Source organism: Lissotriton vulgaris, chromosome 5, assembly GCF_964263255.1.
Source record: "Lissotriton vulgaris chromosome 5, aLisVul1.2, whole genome shotgun sequence".
NCBI classification, from domain to species: Eukaryota; Metazoa; Chordata; class Amphibia; order Caudata; family Salamandridae; genus Lissotriton; species Lissotriton vulgaris.
In genome coordinates this window covers 1,723,397,785-1,723,421,605 of record NC_141693.1, presented here as the reverse complement: position 1 = coordinate 1,723,421,605, position 23,821 = coordinate 1,723,397,785, and the positions used below count along the sequence as shown (strand labels likewise).

The following is a 23,821-nucleotide window of genomic DNA, read 5'->3' as shown; positions in this document are numbered from 1 at the left end:
CAGAAGGTAAGTAACTTGTTCTTCTGATGGATACATCTGCCAGTAGAACGCTCACCTTGTGAATATATTCCCACAGCTGTCCCACTCCCGGAGGATGGTGTCCACCCTTCTATACCAAGAAGTCCTGAAGGACGAAACAAGCAAAGTGTCCATCCCTACTCACATCAGCATCTAAAGAATAATGCTTTGCAAACGTGTGGAGGGAGGCCCAAGTTGCCGCCCTACAAATGTCCTCCACAGAAACACCCCTAGACAAAGCAGATGTAGAAGACTAGTAGAATGAGCTCTCAAACCTTCTGGAGGTTCCTTACCGGCCAGGTAGTAGTATATCTTGATACACAAGACAATCCATCTAGACAACGTGCGCTTGTGCACCGCTTTGCATCTTCTGGCTCCAACGAAGCTCACGAAGAGTTGGTAATCAATTCTGAATTCCCTGGTTCTGTCAAGGTAGAAGCTCACCGCACGCTTAGGGTCCAGACGGTGAAGCTGCTCCTCCTCCTTGGAAGGGTGAGGGGGGAGGATAGAAGGTAGGGTGGGTAATGGACTGCCCCAGATGGAAGGGAGTTACCACCTTAGGCAGAAAAGTACCATTCTTTCAGCATGAATGGTCAAGAACGGGGTTTTGAACTCAGAGCTTCAAGCTCACTTACCCTCCTTGCCGAGGTAATCGTAATCATAAAGACCGTTTTAAAAGAGAGGAGGTCTGCCCTGAGAGGGAGACTGAACGGAGGGCACGAGGAGAGGTGGAGAAGATCCGTGTACCACATCCTTCTTGGCCAATCCGGGGCGATCAATATGACTTGGGCCCAGTCTTGGCGAATCTTCCTCAGAACATGAGGAATCAAGGGTATGGGAGGGAACGCTTAAAGGAGTTGTACGCCCCAACTCAACTGAAACGCGCCCCCCAAAGCTCCCTGCATCGCATACTGGAGACTGCAGAATGACGGGCAGTGAGCGTTCCCGTGAGTGGCAAACAAGTTCACCTGAGGAGTTCCCCACGTCCGAAAGACATGACGAACTACCTCTGGATGAAGCCTCCACTCGTGGTCGGCTGAGAACTGCCGACTGAGATTGTCTGCACGTATGTTCAGAACTCCGGCCAGATGACTTGCCATCAGACAAATCTGATGGTCCTGAACCCAGGACCAGAGACGCAGAGCCTCTCTGCAAAAGGCAACGCTATCCCACTCCTCCCTGCTTGTTGACATACCACATCGCGGTAGTGTTGTCCTTTAGGACTTGAACCGACTGACCGCAAAGGGAAGGGAGGAATGCTTTGAGCGCCAAACATGTCGCCCGCAATTCTAGAAGGTTGATGTGAAGCAACCTTTCCTCTGGAGACCTAAGACCCTTGATCTCCAGATCTCCCAGATGAGCATCCGTTATCACTGTGGCCACCGATGGAGGCAGATGAAAGAGCTTTTCTTGAGACAGATTGCCCTCCATGCTCCACCAAGATAGATCCGCCGCAGCTTCTCTGGAGAGACTCACAGACTCCCTGAGATCTCCGATGTGCTGATACCACTGCCTGCGGAGGCACCACTGGAGTGCCCTCATGTGCCAGCGTGCATGGTTGACCAACAGAATGCAGGAAGCCATTAGACCGAGCAGACGAAGGACCTTCAGGACTGGAACGACAGCTCCATTGTAAAATAAAGGAATCATTTCCTGTATGTCGAGAATCCTTTGTGGAGGAGGGAATGCCCGACACACAGTGGTATCCAGTATAGCACCTATGAACAGGTTACGCTGGGAGGTCACCAGGTGAGATTTGGGTACATTTATTGAAAAACCCAATCTGTACAACAACGGAGTTGTGACTTGCAGATGATGGAGCACTTTCTCTGGCGACTGCGCTTTGATCAGCCAATCGTCCAGATAAGGGAATACTGGAATCCCTGACCTTCTGAGATGTGCTGCCACCACAGTCATCACCTTGGTGAAGACTCGAGGTGCAGTAGTAAGACCAAATGGAAGGACCGCAAACTGGTAATGTTGTGACCCTCCCGTAAAACTGAGATACTTCCTGTGCGACTTCAGGACGGGAATATGAAAACACGCGTCCTGCAAGTCGAACAACACCCTCCAGTCCTGTTGCTGCAGCGCCTGAAGTACCTGTGCAAGAGTGAGCATCTTGAACTTCTCCTGATTCAGAAAGAGGTTCAAGATCCTGAGGTCCAGGATTGGACGAAGCCTGCCATCCTTCTTGGGAATCAGGAAATACCGGGAGTAGCATCCCTGACCCCTTTCCTGCTCTGGGACCACCTCTATCGCACCTTTTCTCAATAATGCCAGAAGTTTCTCCTGCAGGAGAAGAAGGTGGTCCTCCATGCAAAATCCTTGACAAGGAAGGTAATTTGGGGGAAATTACCGAAAGGGAAGAGCATACCCATTCTCTACGAGATTGAGAACCCAAAAGGTCTGAGTGACCGATTCCCAATCTCATAGAAAATTAGTAAGCCGACCCCCTACAGGTCCAACATGATCCGTAATGGCCGATCTAGGGCTGCTTTGCTGTTGTAGGAGGGGGTTGGGTAGAGGAAGAGGAGGAGGAAGCTGGACGAGCTCTAGGACAGCCTCTGTTTCTACCTCTGTACAAATTGTACAATGAGTTTTGCTGCTGCTGCGGTTGCTTGTAAGAGCGAAAGGAAGATCTTCCAAATCCTCTGAATCTCTTACTAGAAGATCCTCTGGACTGAAGACCTAAAGACCTAGCCGTCGCCTTACTGTCCTTGAACCTTTACAAGGCAGCATCCGCCTTCTTTCCAAACAGGCCGGAACCATCAAATGGAAGGTCTATTAAAGTAGCCTGCACATCAGGAGAAAATTCAGATGTTTTCAACCAAGCAGCCCTCCAGGTGGCAACAGATGATCCCATGACACTTGCCACAGAGTCAGCTGTGTCTAAACCGCTCTGGATCACCTGGCGAGCAGCAGGTTGAGTATCTGCAAGAACCTCATTGAAGTTCTGCCTTTCTTCCTCCGGAATCTTTGGCACCAACTGCTTCGCAGAGGCCATCAAAGCGTGTATATAGCGCCCTAAAAGGCACGTAGCATTCGTGGACTTGAGGGCCATGCTAGCCGAAGAGAAAACTTGGTCCAGCTTCTTAGACTCCTTGTCACCAGGAACCTGTGGAAAAGCGCCAGTGGATTTTTTGGAGCAGGCCGCCTGAACCACCAAACTCTCTGGAGACGGATGTGATGAAAGGAAGTCCGGATCCCCAGGAGCCACCCTATATCTCCTTGCAACAGTTCTTGATACTGCAGGAGACGAAAAGTGCTTACGCCACACTTCTAAAACAGGCTCCGTATTGCCTCATTAAAAGGCAGCATTGGTTCCACAACTGAAGATGGAGAATGGAGTACATACGTCAAAATATTTGATTTAAACTCAGCAGTGGGCAGATTCAAATTTAAAAGTTCCGCTGCCTTTTCAATGACCGTGTGATATGGTGCTACACCCTTCGAAGGGACATCAGGAGCCGTGGAAAGCTCCCACTCTGGAGATAACTCCAAACCACTTGCTTTCTTAAGGTCATCGAAATAATCATCAGATTCTTGCAGCTCTCCCTCTTCCATCTACTCTTCTCTATATCTCCGCACCTCCAGAAGCCTTTGAGCCTCACGCCTAGACCTCTTCTCGGGGTCGACGCCGACGTGAAGGAGACACATACCTTCCGATGTCGACGGACTGGAGACTTCGGATTCGACTCTCTCGGAATGACGCCGAGACCCATGCTTCCTCTTCTTATGCTTCTTCTTGGATCGAGAAGCATGCCCCGAAGACTACCTCGAAGCCGACCTCGACCGCGACTTTGAACTCTTCTTGTCTTTCTTGCCTTTCATCTTCGCCTCAAGAAGCTTCACCTCTCTTTCTCGCAGTGCTTTGGGGTTCATCTCCTTACAACATGGACACCCTTGGACGTCATGGTCAGAAGACAGAAACCATACACAGTCTTCGTGCAGATCCGTTATGGACATCATCTTCCCGCACTCTCTACAGGGCTAGAACCCGGTTTTCTTCAAAGACATCTCGACAGGAAACAAGAAAACACTGGAAACAACCAACAGTAACAGAGTATCAAACGAGCTACTGAGGATCCCTAGAAAATCGTTAGCATTGATGACGCGCAAAAAAGGGAACTGATGTCATCAAGCAGACGGAGTCCTATTATGGAGTCAGTGACGTAGCAGAGTCGCGCGCGATGTCGTGCTTCTGTGACGTTGTCCACATCGGCGTGAAGAGCTACAAAAGAATTTCTGAATGTTGCTGACGCAGGGGATATTCACAAGGTGAGGAATCTACTGGCAGATGTATCCATCAGAAAAAACATTTTAGTCCCACAAGCAGCTAAAATATGTAATATGTTGAACACCATATCCGCTTTCTTCGCATATTTTTAGTGAACAACATACAGACAGCCAAAACACCCAAGTATATTCCACTGTAGACTGAGGCTCCTGAAACAGCAGTTTACACCAAATGATTTCTGATTTTTTTCTGAAACAGGCTGCAGCCATAGATTTCTCTATTTCTACGTTTATACTGATATAGATGTATTTATTCCAAACATATTTTATTAAGTTTTTATACATAAAAAACTTAGTTTGATTCACATCATTTTGTACCTTTTTACATGCACCTACTCTGAAATGGTTTGATAAACTTTTGTTCACCCCATTTCTAGAAGGCTACAATCTTACTGTTACATGGAGTCTCTCTCTTTTTTATTTTGCATATGAGCATGGTAAACGCCTGGCTAGCAAAATAAAGACCTCCTTCACACAATGTATCTAGTTCTTGGTCGAATAATACTTCATCTCTGCTATTTAGCTAACAGTTGGATGAATAGTGACGTCTTCAGCCATTTATCGGGCCACAGGTAAAACAGAAGACATTATAACCTATTTGGAAGGCGGCACGATAAATAACAGAGATTTGTCACTACTTGACTGGTGGCTGGATAACTCTCAAACGCTCCTAAAAATTTTGCTTCTGGTGAAAGTTAGATTTATTTCTTGTCCTGAAAGTATTTAATACATTTCTGTACCAACATCTGATAGAGCACTATCACAACTTTCCAACTTTGCTGTAGTCCTAGCGGCTTTCAATGTCATGGCTGTAGTGCTACAGATGATCTGGTCTGCTGAATCATGTTTTCCATCTCTTCCTGTATGATGACAAAGTAAATGCTGTTGAGGTCAGGCATGGCTTTTCCTAGAGCCAAAACCCTCAGAAAACCGTGTCCAGAGTCTCACATGGAGAAACCTGGATATTTTCTTAGCCGTCAGTATTTTTCACTCTAAGCGCCTCGGGTCACAGAGTCAATGACACTAGGGCTCTGGGCAGGTGCCATGTGTTGTACAAACTTAAAAAAGAAGTTTATTTTCATTGTGCCCATAAGCAAAACGTCAAAACACTTAAAATATCTCATCTGATATATGACATTTTTGAGGAAGAGGTCTTTGGAGGTGTGGGATAATCTATCCCCTGTGGCACTTTCGAATTGGTATCTTTTTTAGGCATTCAATGTTATCTTGGGAGTTGTTACCAACACTAGAATACTTGTGCACTGATTGCAAAAATGAGTTTCGTGGAATTAGTCCATCCCTCTCCCTACATGATTAATCAAGAGAACTGCAGGTCCTGCAGATGCACATTTTCTTCTTGGGCTCCCTCCCTAAATAGATGTCAAACTCTGCTCCCGTGTCGGTAGCTTTATGGAAGTCACTCTTCTATTTAACGCACACCAAGAAAATCAACTTGATGTCAATACCCTTAATAATATGACTGCACGTTATTCAATAATGATGGTCAGGATGATGTGCACTATGCCATTAAAGCTATTATCAGTCAGTCAGTCAAAATCTTTATTCGGCTGTATGCCAGCCATAAAAGAATACATCATATAAACATTTCATAGAAAGAACAACAAAGTAAAATTGATAAAATACAGACAATGAATAATAATTCCATAGCAATGGCAATTACAGATATCCGGATAACAATATTTCAAAGCAATGTGATCTCGCTCTGGCAGACGTCCCCCGCATCCGCAGAAACAGAACCGGCGGGAGAGCTTTCTCCTACATCGCAGCCAAAACCTGGAACGAGCTCCATGCGAATATCAGAGGCTCCCCGACCCTGCACACGTTCAGGAAGGACCTCAAGACCTGACTCTTCGACTGATCCGGAGCCGCCTTGAGACCCTCATGGGTGAGTAGCGTGCTGTATAACCCCCTGATTGATTAATTGATCACAGACAAAAAGCCATAATACCTAATCATAGCAGTATTTCAGTCAGGGTAATGCCAAACTCAAAGATGTTATCTATATTCAGAGTCCTTATAGGTGTCAATGTCATTTTCCAAAATTAATCACTATCATGGTTTAGTTCCACATAAGGGAATCTTAAATCCTGAGCGTAATATTATAATAAACATACAAAATAGTCATTTTCCAACAGCATTCCGGTGCCGAACAGCCGTGGAAATATACTTATAAAACATTCGACAAATAAATTCATCTTTTAAAAGCAGGAGATGATGTAGGGCAGCCTGACACTTTCTAATGTTTAAAAAACATAAAAGCGGTTTTAAAAGGCACATCTCGATTCAGTATAGAGTTTGCAATAAAACATAAAACGCATGGTACTCTGGACTGACTTTGAACCACATGGACACAAAGCCAAATTGGCATTGCACTGTGCGTCACGTTGGTATGAAACCAATAAGTGGGAAGTGCCAATCCTAAACCTTTTCAAATAAAACATTTTAGCGTGGCTGAAATAAAAAGTAAGGTAGGGCTTGATACCTAGAGAGCAAACTAACAATGAGTGGTCAACGACCATTTTTTTGCCCTCTCCAGGTTATCTCTAACCAGATAGGAATGAGTTAAAAATTCACTTTTCAGCCTTGCTCTTGATATTTTGGCTATGTTTCCGGGATTGTTGATACAATCGAACAAACCCAATTTCTCCAGCTGGTCACTAATATGAGTGCGGGAAGGGATTTGTTTTACACAAACCAATTTTACACAATCTAAAATGACAGCATGGTTCAGAACGGCTTCTTCTTTTACCCAGATGTTATGCCATAGCAATAAAGGAGCTAGTTGTATGCGAAAAAGACAACGGGGTCACACCAAGTTCACAGTGACAGATGTTGGTGGCGGTGCTTTTAGGGAATGTCAATAGTTTCATGAACGTGTTCTCAGCTTTGTAGGCCCTTTGTTGTAAATTAACAGCGATTGGGTTAAGCATTAGCAGAAGAGATCTTTATATCTTAATATCTTAATGTCCTGACATCTTAGTATCTTAGTTCTAGCCATTAACTTGACATTTAGTGGACTCCATTTTGTATTCATGGCAGCCATTTTGTTTGCTACATGCTGCCTCGTGTCGACCTTGTGATTTGTCCTATCTTCCTGTCCACGGCGCTTGAAATCTGCCCGGCAACAAGTTATATTTAGCATCCCCCACTTTTGCGCATGTCAAGTAAGGTCCACATTAGTTAGTGATTAGTTTCAGATAGGAATGTGTTTGTCGACCGCCAGAACTGTTAGCTCCTCCCACTGATCGATTGTGCCTCTCGATATTACCTTATATGTACATAAACTGCACTCTTGTGTTTGTACCGCCCTCTTTTGAGCCCCTGTGTAGGTATAGATAAACCATGCTTTCTTGGTTCGTGGTGCTACTTCTTGCACTGCCGAAGGGTACTGTTTGAACCGTAGCACCACCTCATGAGGTGTAATAAGGAATATGCTACTTACCAGTATGCATCTGTTCTTGGCATGTAGGGCTGCTGACATTCATATCTGTGCATAGATCGCCGCCTAGTGTTGGGTCCGGATGATTGCACATTGTTGTCCTGGAAGAGTCTTCGAAGTATCACGAGATATGTGGTTCCTCCCCTGGACTACAGTGCGCATGGGCATCCTCTCCATCTTCAGATTGTTTTTCGCCATTGTGGCAGAGATGGAGTATGATACAGTAAGTGATGTCCATGCTAAAAAGTAATAGTGAATGCTACAGCTGCGACAGGCACCGGGGAGGAGGGTGGGTGATATAAATGTCAGAAGCCCTACATGCCAAGAACAGATGCATACTGGTAAGTAGCATATTCCGTTCGAGGCATGTGGGCTGCTGAATTCATATCTGTGCATAGAATGTATAGCAGTCTCTCCCCTAGCGGTGGTTGCCTGTGCCAGCTGCAGCAGTCTGAAAAAGAGTTTTGAAAACAGCCTGTCCTACAGCTGCTTGGAGTGTACATCTACGCAGTAGTGTTTGGTAAATGTATGTATGGTAGTCCATGTGGCTGCTCTACATATCTCCTCTAGAGGAATGTTTCCTAGGAAAGCCATGGATGCCCCCATTTTGCGTGTGGAATGCGCTTGAGTGAACCGTTAAGGTGCGTTTTGCTTTTAGATAACATATTTGAATGCACTTAACTATCCATCTGGCTAACCCAGATTTAGAAATGAGGTTGCCTTTGTGTTGTGGTGAAAAGCAACAAACAACTGTTTAGTCTTCCTGAAATTTTTAGTCCTGTCTATGTAATATAGGAGAGCTCTCTTAACATCTAATGTGTGTAGGGCCCTTTCAGGTACTGACTGTGGATTTGGGAAGAACACTGGCAGTTCTATTGTTTGATTGATGTGGAAGTGGGATACCACTTTGGGCATGAATTTAGGGTTTGTCCTAAGCACGACCCTATTTGCTTGAATTTGAATGAAGGGCTGTTGAATAGTTAGGGCTTGCAGCTCGCTAACTCTTCAAAGCGAAGTAATAGCTACGAGAAAAGCCACCTTCCATGTTAAAAATTGTATTTCACACGAGTGTAAAGGCTCAAAAGGTGGTCCCATTAGTCTAGTTATAACAACGTTTAGGTTCCAGACAGGTGAAGGTGGGTGTCTTGGGGGGGGATCACTCGTTTGAGGCCCTCCATGAATGCTTTAATTGCAGGCACTCTGAATAACGAAAGGTGCTGCCTGTTCTGAAGGTAAGCCGCTATGGCAGCTAAGTGTATCCGTATGGATGTATAGGCTAGATTGCAGCTGTGTAGGTGCAAAAGATAGCATAAGATATTTTGAATGGACGCGTCTAGTGGGTTTATGTTGTTGTTGTTACAATAAATGACAAAACGTTTCCACTTTGACGCATAGCATGTTCTTGTTGTAGGCTTCCTTGCCTCCTTGATAATGTTCATGCAGTCAGGAGGTAAGTTTAGGTAGCCAAACTCTAGGACTTCAGGAGCCAGATTGCAAAGTTCAGCTGCTGTGGATATGGGTGCTGAATGTCTCCATGGCTCTGCGTTAAGAGACTGGGTGTTAGTCGTAGTCTTTGATGAGGAATGTGGTGTACCATGGTTGCCTCGCCCGTGTTGGAGCAACCAGGATTAGCGTCATTGAATGCTGGCGCAGTTTGCGTGCCACCAGCGGTATCAACGGTGCTGGTGGAAAAGCGTAGGCAAATTTGCCTGACCAGTTCATCCATATCGCATTGCCCGCAGACTGCAGGTGTGGGAACCTTGCGGCAAAGTACTGGCATTTTGCGTTTTCTTTTGTGGCGAACAGGTCTATCTCTGGATGTCCCCACAGTTGGAGGTATGGTTGTAGCACTGTGGGATGAATCTCCCACTCGTGCACCTGCTGACTGTGTCTGCTGAGCAGATCCGCTATTTGATTGTCCTTGCCTGGGAGGTGTTCCGCCATGAGAAAAATGTTTCTCTGGATGGCCCACTTCCACACTCTCTGAGCTAGATGTGACAGCTGTGGAGAGTGTGTTCCTCCCTGTTTCTGTAGGTAGTACATTGCAGTCATGTTGTCCGTCCGGATCAACACGGTTTTGTTGCACAGATGTACTTTGAAAGCTTTCATTGCCATAAAAATTGCCATCAGCTCTAGCAGGTTGATGTGCATTTTCTTTTGCTGCGTGGTCCATAGGCCCTGCACTGTGTGGTGGAGGACATGGGCTCCCCACCCTATTAGGGATGCGTCCGTTGTCAACACTATTTGTGGTACAGGCTCTTGGAACAGTCGTCCCTTGCAAAGGTTTTGTGGATTCCACCAATGCAGAGAGTTGTATGCACGACTGGTCACCAACACTAGGTCGTTTAATTGTCCCTGAGCCTGGTTCCACTGCCGTGCTAGGCACTCCTGCAGCAGACGCATGTGAAGTCTTGCGTGAGGGACTATGAAAATGCACAAGGTCTTCATGCCTATCAGTTGCATAAACACTCGGGCTGGGAGTGAGTGTTGGGGCCTAAACTTCTGGATCAGCGTTTGAATGCTGTGTATTCTGGCTGAATTTGGCTGTGCTTTTGCTGCCAGAGTGTCTATTGTCGCTCCTAGGTACTGCTGTACGTGGGCAGGCTGAAGATGGGACTTGTAGTTTAGCGAGAAACCTAAACTGTGCAGGAGGTGAATAGTGCGTGACATGTGGCTAGCACATTGCTGGGCTGACTGTGCTTGTATCAGCCAGTCGTCTAGATATGGATAGACATGAATATGCTGTCTTCTGAGATGTGCAGCTACTGTCGCTAGGCACTTGGTGAACACCCTTGGGGCTGTTGTTACCCCAAAAGGGAGGACTTTGAATTGGTAGTGCTGATTTTGTATTGTAAACCTGAGATATTTCCTGTGTGCCGGGTGTATTGGTATATGGAAATATGCGTCTTTGAGGTCTAGTGTTGCGAGGAAGTCCCCTTGACGTAACAGTGGTAATACCTGCTGTAGAGTGATCATGTGGAAATGATCTGATAAGATGTATTGGTTTAGGGGCCTGAGGTCCAAAATTGGTCTGAGAGACCAGTCCTTCTTGGGGATTAGGAAGTGCAGAGAGTACACCCCTGTACCCTGGTGTTCTAAGGGTACTAGTTCTATGGCCCCTTTTTGTAGCATGCTGATGACTTCTTGCTGCAATAAGTGTAGGTGTTCTGTGGTCATAGGACGGTGTCTTGGGGGGATGTTGGGTGGTGTGGAGATTAATTCTAGGCAATAGCCATGCTGTATAATTTGTCTCACCCACCTGTCTGTAGTTATGTTTTCCCAGACTGGCAGGAACTGCTGTAATCTTCCCCCGACCGGTGTTACATGGTCTGGGGGTAGTGACAAGAAGTCACTGTTTGGTATTGGTAGAGGATCTGGTGTCGTTATTCCCTCGTCCTCTACCCTTGGTGTTATTGCCACGGTATCCACCTCTACTGTTTTTGTTGTAGGTGTTTTGCGTGTTGCCTTTGTTGTAAGAGGTTTGCTGTGTTGAGCATCCTCTTGCAGCTCCTCTGTTGCTGGAGCTCCGAAAGGAGCCGCCTCTGTATGTTTGTGACTGCAGGGCTCCCATAGACTTGGCTGTCTCGGTATCCTTTTTCATTTTGTCTAGTATTGTGTCAACATCAGGACCAAATAAAAAAATCAGGATTTACAGGTTGATTGAGTAAAGTACTTTGAACCTCATTCTTAAACCCAGAGATGCGTAGCCACGCATGTCTTCTGAGCAGGACACTGGTATTGATAGCCCTGGCTGCTGTGTCTGCTGCATCTAAGGCACATTTGATGGAGGCGTTAGTTATTAGCTTCCCCTCCTGTATTAGGAATTCTGCCTGTTCCTTATAAAGGTCAGGTAGATGCTGGAGAATCTGCTCTAGTGTGTCATAGTGCGCCCTGTCATACCTGGCTAATAGGGCTTGTGTGTTAGCAATTCTCCATATGTTAGCTGCTTGAGCAGCTACCCTTTTGCCCGAAGCCTCCAGGATTTTAGACTCTTTGTCTGGAGGTGGAGCTTCGCCAGAGGTTTGTGAATTAGCATGTTTACGTGCATTGCATACGACCAAAGAGTCTAAAGGCAGCTGTCCCTTAATGTATGTAGGGTCCACTGGTGCTGGCCTATATTTTTTCTCTATTCTAGGGTTAATGACCCGTGCCCTGGTTGTTTCTTTAAATATGTCCCCTGCATGTTTAAGCACCCCTTTTAACATTGGTAATGTTTTGACAGTTTTTTCTGAGGTGTTGAAAGTGTCAAAGAGGAAGTCTTCATCAATGGGATCTGCATGCATCTCCACATGGTGATTGTATGCTGCTCTTTCTATTAATGCATTGAAGGCAGCTGTGTCCTCTGTAGGCGAAGTCTTAACAGGGTATACAGTATTGTCTGGAATTGGCTGAGAGTCTCCAGGATCTACAGGGTCAGACCATGGTTGATTTTGTATGTCCTGGTCATTGCCAACTGGATAATTGTACTATTCATTGTCCTCATACTCCCCATAGTCATCTGTGCGTGTGGGAGAATATGTATAAGTTTCTTGCACATATGGTGTGATAGGCTCAAAGAGAACTGGAGATGTTGAAGTGTCTCTTTTCCTTTTGAGTGGTATTTTATAGTGTCTGGTCTGATTTTCCTTTTCAATAGGGTAACTTTGCCAGTATCGGGGTCAACATACAGTTTCGACTGTTCCTCTGTTGAGGGTTCCTGTTCTTCAGGTGTTTTAGCTCTTTCCCCCGATTTCGACTTTTTTGTTTGTGTCGGTTCGAATCCGGTAGTTTGTTTGACCGCTCTTGGCTTCACGTGTGTAGGAAGTCCGAATTTAATTGGTCCGGGAGACTTTGGTGTTTCGACAGTTTTAGTAGACTGTATGAACTTTTTCGGAACCGTTGTTGTTATTGATCCGACTGTTCTCGTTTGTTCAATAACCATTCTGTGGCCTGGTGTCGTCTTCGGAGCTTGCTGCTTCGGAGCGATGTTTTGTTGCCTCGGCTCGACGGACCCCTTCGGTTCGATCCTTGTCTTTGGCTCGAGTGTTTTTGTGTTAACTGGCCTTGGTTTGTTGACTTTTTGTTTCGGTTCGACAACCGTCTTCCGTTCGAGTCCTTTGTTTGTGTTGCTTGGCGTCGACATCGATCTCGTCGGTTGGACGGCCTTTAGCTCAAACGCGGACATGGGTGTACTGGCTCTCGGCTCGACAACCCTTGCATGCAACCCCGACCGGTCGACGACCTTTTTTTGCTTGGTCGGCTTCGACGGATCCATACTTCTCGGTCCGAAGACTGTGAAGTCAATCAGTTTCAGTTTCTGTTTTGGTTCCCTCACTTTCGGTTTCGATTTTCCCAAGGTTTGGTAATGTCGCAGCGATGGCTCTTGTATTATATTCTTAGCCGGGCTTAATTGCGGGGCTATAGAATCGATGTTTTGATCTTGGCTAAGGCCTTCCAGCGATGCCTCGACCTGAGCTGTTGCGTGCTTATCTAGGTTCCTGATCGATACTGTGACCTTATGCCCCTATTCGGCTATAAATCCATTTATTTCCCTATATTGGCATAACCGTTCAAGTGCGATTTTCTGAAAAGTCATCTCTGGCCTCACACGAACAGAGCCACATTCCAGCATGACTCTCTGCTACTTCCTTTGCGACCAATTAGTGCAATGACAGAGCAGCAGTCACTATCTGATATTCCTAGATAACACTCCGAGTTCTTCAACAAGATAAAAACTTAGCAAACCTGGAAATCCCCGCTTGCTATGTTTTGATTAGTAATGGAACTCTAATGAGCAACTGATAACTGTCACTTCCTAGTGACATCTTTAATTGACGTCTTATGTCCAGCAAACTTGCGTCAAACCCGGCACCTGTCAGGTATAAATATTACCAACGTTGCCTTAAGCAAGGAGAGAGATACGAGCTGTGAGTTCGTTGCCTGTTGCTGATGCCGGCTGCCTGCATGACCCTGTGTTGGTAAAAACTAGCACTCTGTCGCTGCAGCCTGCTATCCTGTGGTGGTGAAGCTGCTGATTACCATTATCGCCGCTACAGCGCGAACTATGGTGCAGTACGCTTGAGGAGCCGAGCAGCCGTCCTCTGCGAAGACATCCAGCCGATTCCAGCTGCCCGCGGACGCTGTCACCCCTCCTTCCTCGACGCGCTGAGAGAAGCCGCTGCATTTCTCGTGCAGAGAAATCCAGTCCCGGCGCTTCCGGTTTACCCTCGCGGGTGACTGGGATATCGAGAGAGACCCCTGAAGGAGATACCAATCCTCCATCATTCTATTCAGAGGTATGGTGTTGACTAAACCCTTAGACGAGAATTCTTGAAACAAACCTTGGCAAAACCAACTTAACTTAAGCTACTTACTTACTCCCCCTTTCACGTGTTAGGCTTAGGTCAGGCACACTGGAGTAGGCTTAGTTAGAAGCACCAGTTGAGTATGTTAGCCTAATGTATATATGACTGTATATATGTTTTATTACTTTTAAACCATTGTATGGCTAAGAAACCATATCAATGCTTTTACAGTTCTATTTCGCAATACTTATCTTACTGTACGTACTTTTTATAATAACAGTTATTGCAATTGTGGCAATACATTTCTCTTGTACGAGAAGAAAGACTGTTCAATAAATGTTAACCCTTTATTGACAAACGCCCGTCTCTCTATTCTCTACATACTGTGAAAGTAAACTGCACTAGACTGACTGAGTGAAATCTGTGTCTATTGTTTCACACGACCCTAGAGATCGACTCTTGATCTGAGGAGCAAAGTTGTCATGTTGCACGGTTGTTGGAAAACTGAATCCCTTCTTGTCTGTGCCAAGGAAGCTGATCACTTCCTATGCAGAGAAGAAAGTTTCCAGTGACCTCTGAGCTAGTTGGTAACACAACCCAATTAAGTTTAGCATAGTCAGTGGAGGCCTGGAATATCCGCAGTTCCACGTCGATACTACTGTTTATGTTATTCCAATGCGCAGGGCCTAGTGGGGAAACTAGGAACTACACTACATGGCGCCCAAACGTTTGGTAAGGCGATAAACTAACGCAAGACTTATAGAGTAACTCAGTCGTGCATATTTCACACCCCTTTCTCCCGTAAAATACTCCAATAGACGTCTGGAGTGGGTGAAAGGTTAAAATCCGCCCGACCTTAGTAGGAAGAGATTCCTATGTAAAGCTCTGGTTTATTCAACGTTGAAGGATACAGTGTTCCAAAATATTGTGCATCTAATCTTTGTCTCCTTGGAGACCTACTCTGCAAAAACTGCATTTATACAATGTCAGTAGAAAACAACGGCACCACTGGGGCCGCAGCAGATGCGACTCAGCAAGGTCCCGAATACACAGACCCGGATGCTATTATCATCCCGGTCCAGTTAAGAAGATCTATAACTTTAAAACTTATAGAAAACGGACTGACACCTCAAGGTGGTACAGTAATTTTCGTGATAGAGGCTCACGAGTATCGGCAGACAGAGGTATTCTATTCATGGATAAACTTTCCAGCGGTAAACGCTATAACACAGGAGTTTCACTATTACAAAATAGAGGAACCTCCGGGAGAGTACGCTCCTTTCGAGGAGATTGAAATCCCACTTAAATTTCAAGAGCACCTGCTCTGGTTTAATGGCGCCCTAAAACATAATGATCACATAACTAGGCTCGGTCCACTAGGTAGACCAGGAGCCACGTGGCCGGTTCTAGCCAGCTACACACCACATCCTGACATTGCAAGAATGTCTAGAGAAGAGCTGTTAGCACAGCTAAACACATTAATAAAAATACATAGGCAATTAGTCCAATATGTAATGCGGACTGCAACAGTCCAGCCAGCTGTTAATACGCCACAGCTGACCCCTCATCAGGGGAACACAAATAAAATTACACCACAGAACATACAGTCATGTCTTGGTAAAACACCCGTAAAACGGGAACAAATTCCTTTCTGGTTAGCCCAGAAAATCACTCAAATAGAGGCAGTATTTCCTGATACTACCCCTATTGAGAAACACAGAATCTTGACCATCTGCCTTCCTATGGGAATCGCACCACACGTGGAGGACTGTGACACTTGGGGTACAGTCTTTGCTTCCATTTACACAAAAACATACGGTGTTCCGTCTATGGCGGTAATACCAGAAGTGCTAAAACAGATTCAAAATGAATTCGGTCCAGAGCCCGCTTTAAATCTAGGTATGAAATTACTGAAAGATTTCAAGCAGGTCACGGCTATATTATTAGCCAACATAAAGGGAGAAGCAGCATCTGTGGCGATTCGCCAGAAGTTGAGGGAAACAGATATAAAAGATCCTGTTGAGCTTGCAAAAATCATAGAAAAATGCTATGAAGAATTAGGTAGAGACAGCTTGGGTGGAAAACCAGTAAAGCCCCAACTGCTCGAAAATCCTGAAAAATTATTTATTAAGAATAATTCAAACACTCCTAAAAAGAGCTGGGATGGAAATAAACAATCCACTCCCAAGGAAAAAGTTTTCCAGTCCAGAGGAAGGTCTCCTCGACGGAGGGAAAGAACTCCGACTCGAGAACGCCAGTCTCCCCAGCGGGAGCCCTCTGAGAAAAGATATAACCTTAGAAATAGGGATAATCTAAAAAAACCTGATAGATATCAAAGTATTGATACACGTCCCTCTCGATCTTCTCCACAGAATTCGGAAAGAAGAGGACGGTCAGACCCAGGAGAGCACACCAAGTCCAAAGACAAGGAACCTGCTCAAAATAAGAAATCTCAATTTCAGAAAAAGAAGGTAGCCAGTATTAGAGTAATCAACCATGCCGAGAATACGGAGGACACAGTTGAAAAACGGGGAGTGGGCATTGACAATGTTGGACAGTGCAGCAGAAATCAGTATAGCGCGCAAGATCTTGATGAGTCATCTGGAGACAGTGGACACGAATGAATACATTCAGGTTGAAACTGCCGACGCCAGGCTTAGCGAGCCCCATAAAATATACGAAATAACATTGCGTATGGAGGGTGATAAGACTAGGAAAATTAAGGGTCTATTTTGGGATAAGCTCTCAAAAGGCTATGATATTCTGTTAGCTGAAAAAGATTGGCCCCCAGAGTTTGTCAGGGAGTGCCCTCGTGGCGAAGAAGTGATTATGCCTGCCTTCTCGAATCACATACCGATTCACAAAAAATACACATATGCAAGGAAATGGGCAGTGGCCCAGGCACCTGCATTATATAAAAATCATGTAGGATGGGATGAGGATTCACCGCCTCACAAAATCCAACTAAAAAGTGAACCAACTGCCCAACGGCAGTATCCCATAAAGCAAGAAGCTAAAAAACAGGTCAGGGAGATCTTAGATCAACTTGAGTACCAGGGGGTGATTGAAACATGCACCTCTCAAATGAACAATCCTTTGTTTCCTGTCTCCAAGCCAGACAATTCATATCGTCTAGTTTTGGACTACAGACACCTTAATACATGTTGCAAAACTTTTGCAGTACAAAACTCGCATAGTGCAGCCCTAATGAATAACATAGTTAGGAAAAAATATAAAACGACATTAGACATTTCTAATGGTTTCTTTTGTCAAAACATTGCACCAGAAAGCAGATATTTGACCGCTTTCTCCGCATTTGGGTCACAGAAAAAATTCTGTCGACTCCCACAGGGGTTCAAGAACAGCCCAGGACTATTCTCAGCTAGGGTAACAGAGTTACTACAAATCAATGATGATGAAGCATTGTCTTACGTAGATGATATTTATCTCACAGACGACGACTTGGATACTCACTTGAAAAGAGTGAACACCATTATACTTGGGTTCGCAGCAGAGGGTTACAAATTCAACTTCAAAAAGTCCCGAATTGCCCATCTGACAGTACTGTTTTTAGGGTACGAATTATCAAGTGAAGGGAAAAGCCTAGCGGACAACTTCTTAGAGAAGTGCGCTGTACTCCAAGCTCCAAAAACGCTGAAGAATTTACAATCAATACTAGGTTTTCTGAATTTCGGAAGAACTTACATACTAAATTACGCAGAGAGGGTTAAACCTCTCTACGAACTAATAAAACCTGATTTAAAACAAATCAATTGGACTCAAGAACACACAGAAATTTTGAGATCACTGCAAACAGACATGTTAGCAAAAACAAAATTAGATACACGTGACAACACGATCGATCTTGTAATCCGTGTCATCCCAGGAAGATGCGGATTCACGTACCTAACCTCTAATGAGGGAGAAAAGGTACCAATTTCAATTAAATCTCACTTGTACACACAAGCAGAAAAAGCATTCAGTCACACAGAAAGAACTGTGAACGCAGTGCAAATCGCATTAGCAAATGAAAGAGAACTAGCACACGGCAAACGGATTAATATCCTTACAGCGGAATCCGCCTTCGAGGCGCTATTCAGCCCAGTAAACCTGCCTACAGTGTCACTGGATCCGAAATGGATACAGTGCATAGATTCTCTAGGAGCGGAAGATGTGAAATACTATTTCGCCCCGCAATTTGAAGAACTGAATGATTTAGAATATGAAGAAGAATATCCTCTGCCAATCGAAATTCTGCCTCTCCCACAATATGCCTGTATAATCTATACAGATAGCTTTGTACAGCATTTCAACGTAGAGAGAAAATCCTACGATGCAGCATGTGCGATCATTAAAGGTCGTTGGCTGTGCGGTAAATTCAGACCGAAAGTAACAAAAACCGAATCAGTAAAGTACTGTTCGGCTCAAAGAACTGAAATCAGATCTTTAAAGATGGCGCTCGAAAATGCAGAACGCGAATTCCCCACACTTATAGTGTGCGATTCTCATTTTTGCGTCAATTCTTACAATAACAAACTGCAGAGTTGGATCGAAAACGACTACAAAGATGACACAGGTGCCACAATAAAGCATAAAATGCTCTGGAAACAGGTAGCTCTTTTACTCAAAGAACTACAAAAGACTCACGTGATTCACGCACAGAGTCTTCAACGTGATGGCGTTCACGTTGCAGGGAATTCATTGGCTAATACAGCCAAAGCGGAAGCAACTAACCCGGCTTCCGTAGCCACAAAAAAGCGTACAGATAAATACATAGACGGGGAAACCATGCTAGCAGTAAAAACGACCGTAAAAGGCGACTGCGCAGCACTACCCGTAAACTATCCACTCAATTATGCATACATAATCGATGCAAACTCCGTTCCTTTTGCTCGAATCCCTGGAGTGGGGGATAGAGTAATTCCAAACATGAACAGGAGAATATTTTTAATAGCAGACGCACACATGGGTTTGGGTCTACGGCACAGAGAGATCAAGGAATCACTGACTGAATTACAATCAGTATTCTGGTGGCCGGGAATGAGTGTAGAACACCAAATATATGCAAACAACTGTGAAAACTGTAATAGGGATCGCAGTAGCGAACCTTGCTACCGGCTACCAGTCAGAAAGAGCGTAACGCTGCCTACACTCCACCCTGCGTCCTATTAACAGTTAAGGCGAAAAGCACTTAAAAAATGAGGTCCCCAGCGCTCGGCTGACGCTAGAACGGTTATAAAAGATTTGCGAGTCTTTATCGGCACATACGCAATTACCACGTTCCATTCTGACCAGGGTCCTGCTTTCAGCTCTCGAGCCTATAAGGAGGCCATGGCCAGCATGGGAATTGGGTTGCGGTATTCTTGTCCGTCGCACCCCGAAGGGAATAGTGTGGTAGAAAGAAAAAACCGGGACATAAAGCAATCTATAACAGCGAAGGTATTAGATTCAGGCGCTGGGTGGGTCAAACATTTAATAAGTGTCCAGACTAGTCTTAACAACATGCCAAGAAATTCTCTAAAAGGTTTCAGCCCATACGAACTATTGTTCGGAATTAGAATGAACGTTCAGGACCTCGATAGTCAGATGTCAGTGGTACAAGAAGAAAAAACGCAGTTTGATGTAAAAGACCGTTTGGCTGTTTTACAGGAACTGAATGAAACAAGAAAATCATTAAGCAACATAAAGTTAAAGCAACAGCCAAGTACCACTGACGAGGCACCACCCGCAACAGCCCCAGCAAGGCCTGTCTGGATTCCAAAGATTGGGGATCTAGTCAGAGAAAAGATCGCGGTTAAGAAGGAATTTGGGCCTTCTTACAGAAAAGCAGTACCTGTCTTAGCAGTCACCGGAACAAGATCAGTTGTGCTACCGCCCCTTGCTGGTAAAAAGGAGAACAGAGTCGTGTCTATCGATCTGGTAAAACCACAAGCATGTGGCCTATAATCAACAGTAGGCCCAGTGGACTCCCAAGAAACAACAGAATACCCAAACTTGCAACAATCCAAGAGGTTCAAACTGAAAGACTAATCACATTCGATCAGCCTGCAGTGCACAATGAAGGACTATGCAATAATGCCATGGAACTCGTGCCTCTTGAAACACAGATTGAAACAGTTCGTCAAGAAACAACACCAGTCTACAATGATGTGGCATCAGAAAGTGCTACCGAGAGACAGATTGAAAGAACAATCCCATCAATTGACAGAACTGCCTCTGGTTATTTCATCAACTTCGACAACTTCTCTGGAGATCAAAACGATCCCGAAGTGATGCCAGAAACAAAAAAGTCTTTTAAAAAAAAAGCAACGGAACTCTTTCATCAACTGAAGGAAATCTACTTAATTTCCCCTTGGCTAGAGTTCTGGTTTGGTCTAGGTGTATTTTTCCTCCTGCTTTGGCTCATCATGGTACTGTGTTTGGGAAAATTCATTGAAGGAAAATATATTACAATGGACACAGCAAGTCAGAACATCAACCTAGTCCTGAAACCACACAGATCATCCCACGTGAAGAAAAGAGAACTGTCAACAGTAAATGTCACAGCAATTCCAATACCTGGTGGGGTAGTATGGGAGAAAACAGACTATGAGATATATGGTCCGGTCGAAATCCTGAAGTATCCTCATCAACTAAAGGTTTCCTTAAGTGACTTTGTAACACCTAGTACATTCTCTGATGATTGGGACTTTAATAGTATTAATGACATGATGTCTGATTTAGTAATGTCAGCTAGATTCACAGATCATGATTATTTACAAGGTTCATCTAGTTATGAGCAGTTATTCTGTTATACCCATTATGGGGATCATTACTTGCATAAATCTGCACAGCCTAGAAATGTTTTTATGTATAATCAATGGGAACATTGTTCTACACCACCTAAAAGCAGTTCTAAAGCATTTTTTGAAAAATTCAAATACTTCTCAGGGTTTAACACCAGTGATGCAGAAATGTTTTATTACAAACTGTTAGATAAAACAGGAATGAAAACAATGCTGACAAATTCTAAATTGATATATTCAGAAGCATTTTATGACAAAATGATGACATTTGGTTTTGATTATTGGAAAAATAATATTGAAACGAAAACAATTTGGGGTACAAAAGATTGGCAGGTGCAAGGCATAGAAGCACTATTTAGAACCTGCATGATACCAGAACAAATGTTATTTTTAAATGACACTGTACACCAAACATCTTGTCTTGGCCTAGCTAAGATCAAAGAAATGAAAACACCGTCTATACCAAAGCCAATACCTGAAAATGCAACAGCTGATATTGAGTTAGACGTGTCACAAATTTTACATTTCAACAGAACACATCCTGATTGGAGAAAGTGGTTAATCTGGCCTACAGACACAAATAGCTGTCAAGATAGGTTCCTGAATAAAACACAGGGGTTAAAAATTACCAGATTAGACCCTAGATACTCCCAGAGACAACATCCAGGGATTATAACAACATACAGTGTAGGGAAACTCTGCCTAGAATGGCTAACTTCATCCACACTGGCTGAAATTAAGCAACACTTGTCTTTGCTAAAAGATGGTGCTGATTTGCGCGATTTCATTCTTGGACCACGCAAACAGCGTCAAAAGCGTTTCATAGCGACCAGTATCTATGCTGCTTACAACGAGGCTTGGAAAGTAAAGCAAATTGAAACTGCTGAAAAATACGAGAAATTGATCGTATTAATTTGGAGAAATCACTTTCTGTGGTAGACAATGGGTTAATGACTCTGTCTTCCAGAATATATTCTTTGGACAATATTGTATCCTCTGCCTTTGATGTGATAGACAGAGATTTGCTAATGTTACAACATGGCCAGTCTCAATTACGCTCTATTATAGAACTAGGCTGGACGCTGCAAAATCTTCGTTCAGGCTATGTGCCTTGGCGTTTAATCAACACAACATCATTATTTTCCAGTTTTAACCTTACTGATAAACAGATCAGTTTGGCACAGAAAGGAGCAGACTATACAATCCTGAGCATCGAAAAACTCGAGAGATTACCATTGACAATGTCAGAGAGTCCTGTCATTGAATGGATAATACACGGAATTATCACAATTCCGATAACAACTTTCCGATTTCATAAATGCCTTGAGTACATACCTGCTGGCCAATATGAACAATTGGGTAAGGGATATGTAAAATCCGAATGGAAATTACCATACACTCATTCTTGCTATAGTGACAGCGACAAAAATGTATTTCTTAGTGGTGACAACTGTAAACACTCACTAAGCGGTATACTTTTGTGTCAGGGTATTAATTTACACGGAGCATGTGATGGAAATTCAAACAACCTTTCATGCCACCAGCTAGTCACACCTGCAACTCAGATAGAGCCCTTCTTTATGCAACTCGCAAACGGGAGTTACATTCTTAGAACGGATCACAGGTGTTGTGGCCTCGCGCCCGGAAAAAGTTATTTAGTACAATTAACGTCCATGGTCAAATGTTGTATGCAAGCATTGTTTCCGAGCGGGCCTCCAGACATAGTGACTCCCCTCTGGCCTCGTCTGAATCTCTATTCTATACGAATTGATACATTAAGCAAAATGAAATCTGTACTTTTACAGACAACAGTGCCTATAACGTCATCTAAAGAGACGTATGATCTTCTAGTCGCAAGGACGGCTACTGAAGTCCATGACCTTTTATCAACAAATTGCCCCGTGCATTTCGTAGAAATGTTCAGCCAACTCCTTAACATGTCTAGTGCAACAAGCATCCCAGGCATATTTAAGACAGTCTTTACGGGACTGCTAACACCCTTCCAGGCAATTTTGGGAATCTTTCCTAATTTTGTGCACTCCATTTTTGGCGGCATTCCACTATTTTTGGGACTCGTTGCAGGGATTCTATTTTTGACCCTTCTGCTACGATATGGCAAGCCTCGGCTCAGACATAGCTCCCATGGGAATGGAAGAGACAATCCTAGCAATGCGCTACAGGGACAGGATAACAAACGTCCTCGGATTGGCCAGGCTGAGAGATCTAAACATGACCTGGTTCCTTTCATTCAGACCGATATGGCAAAATTGCATTTTACCTGTGCTACGGTGTATGCTTTGCGGCGATGAATGCGTGTTGGACATCTGTCTTTCACTTCCATCAGCAGTACCAATGGACGTCGATACTTTGCTCAGTCCAATAACGGCTCACGCATTGTGTTGTCCCCAGCGGCTACCAATCCTGATGACGGCATTCGTGGAGACTCCTGTACTACAGCCAAGTGGTAACAGTGGAGCGAGTGACAAAAGCAACATCATCCAGGTACAACGTTCTGTGAGCATTGCTGGTCCTGCCTTCGATGACAGCAATCATTCTCACACCTGCCAAGTTACAGCGCTATCTAATTTGGTTGAACTATCACCTGATTTTGTAGACCAATTCTTTGCGAGCCTGTCTGATACGATGTTCTCACCCATAGAGAAACAATAACTTTTGAGAAGCTTTCCGACACACAGCGTTCCCATGAACTCTGAATTCGGCCTTCAGTTTTGTTCAACAAAAACTGCCAGGCGCTTTGGAAATCTATTTTCTTTGAATTGGACAATTTTTTTAAAAATATTGACCCTCTCTTTTTGGCACGAACAATTCTTTGCTTAACGTAAAAACTATTCTTAGAGAACAGAAGCTTCACACTTCTATTTCTAAACACATCTAGAGACATAACAACATAACACCAGCCTCTAGCACACATGTTATTACAATGCATTTTTATGTGATGATTTATCTCGCTTTTCTTC

At 44.2% G+C, this 23,821-nt stretch overlaps 1 protein-coding gene across 15 annotated transcripts in view; it reads right to left on the bottom strand.

Moving 5' to 3' along the window:
- Window positions 1-23,821, bottom strand: part of HDAC5 (histone deacetylase 5) — a 1,827,433-nt gene that overhangs the window by 70,739 nt on the left and 1,732,873 nt on the right. The gene's annotated exons all lie outside the window — the stretch shown is intronic.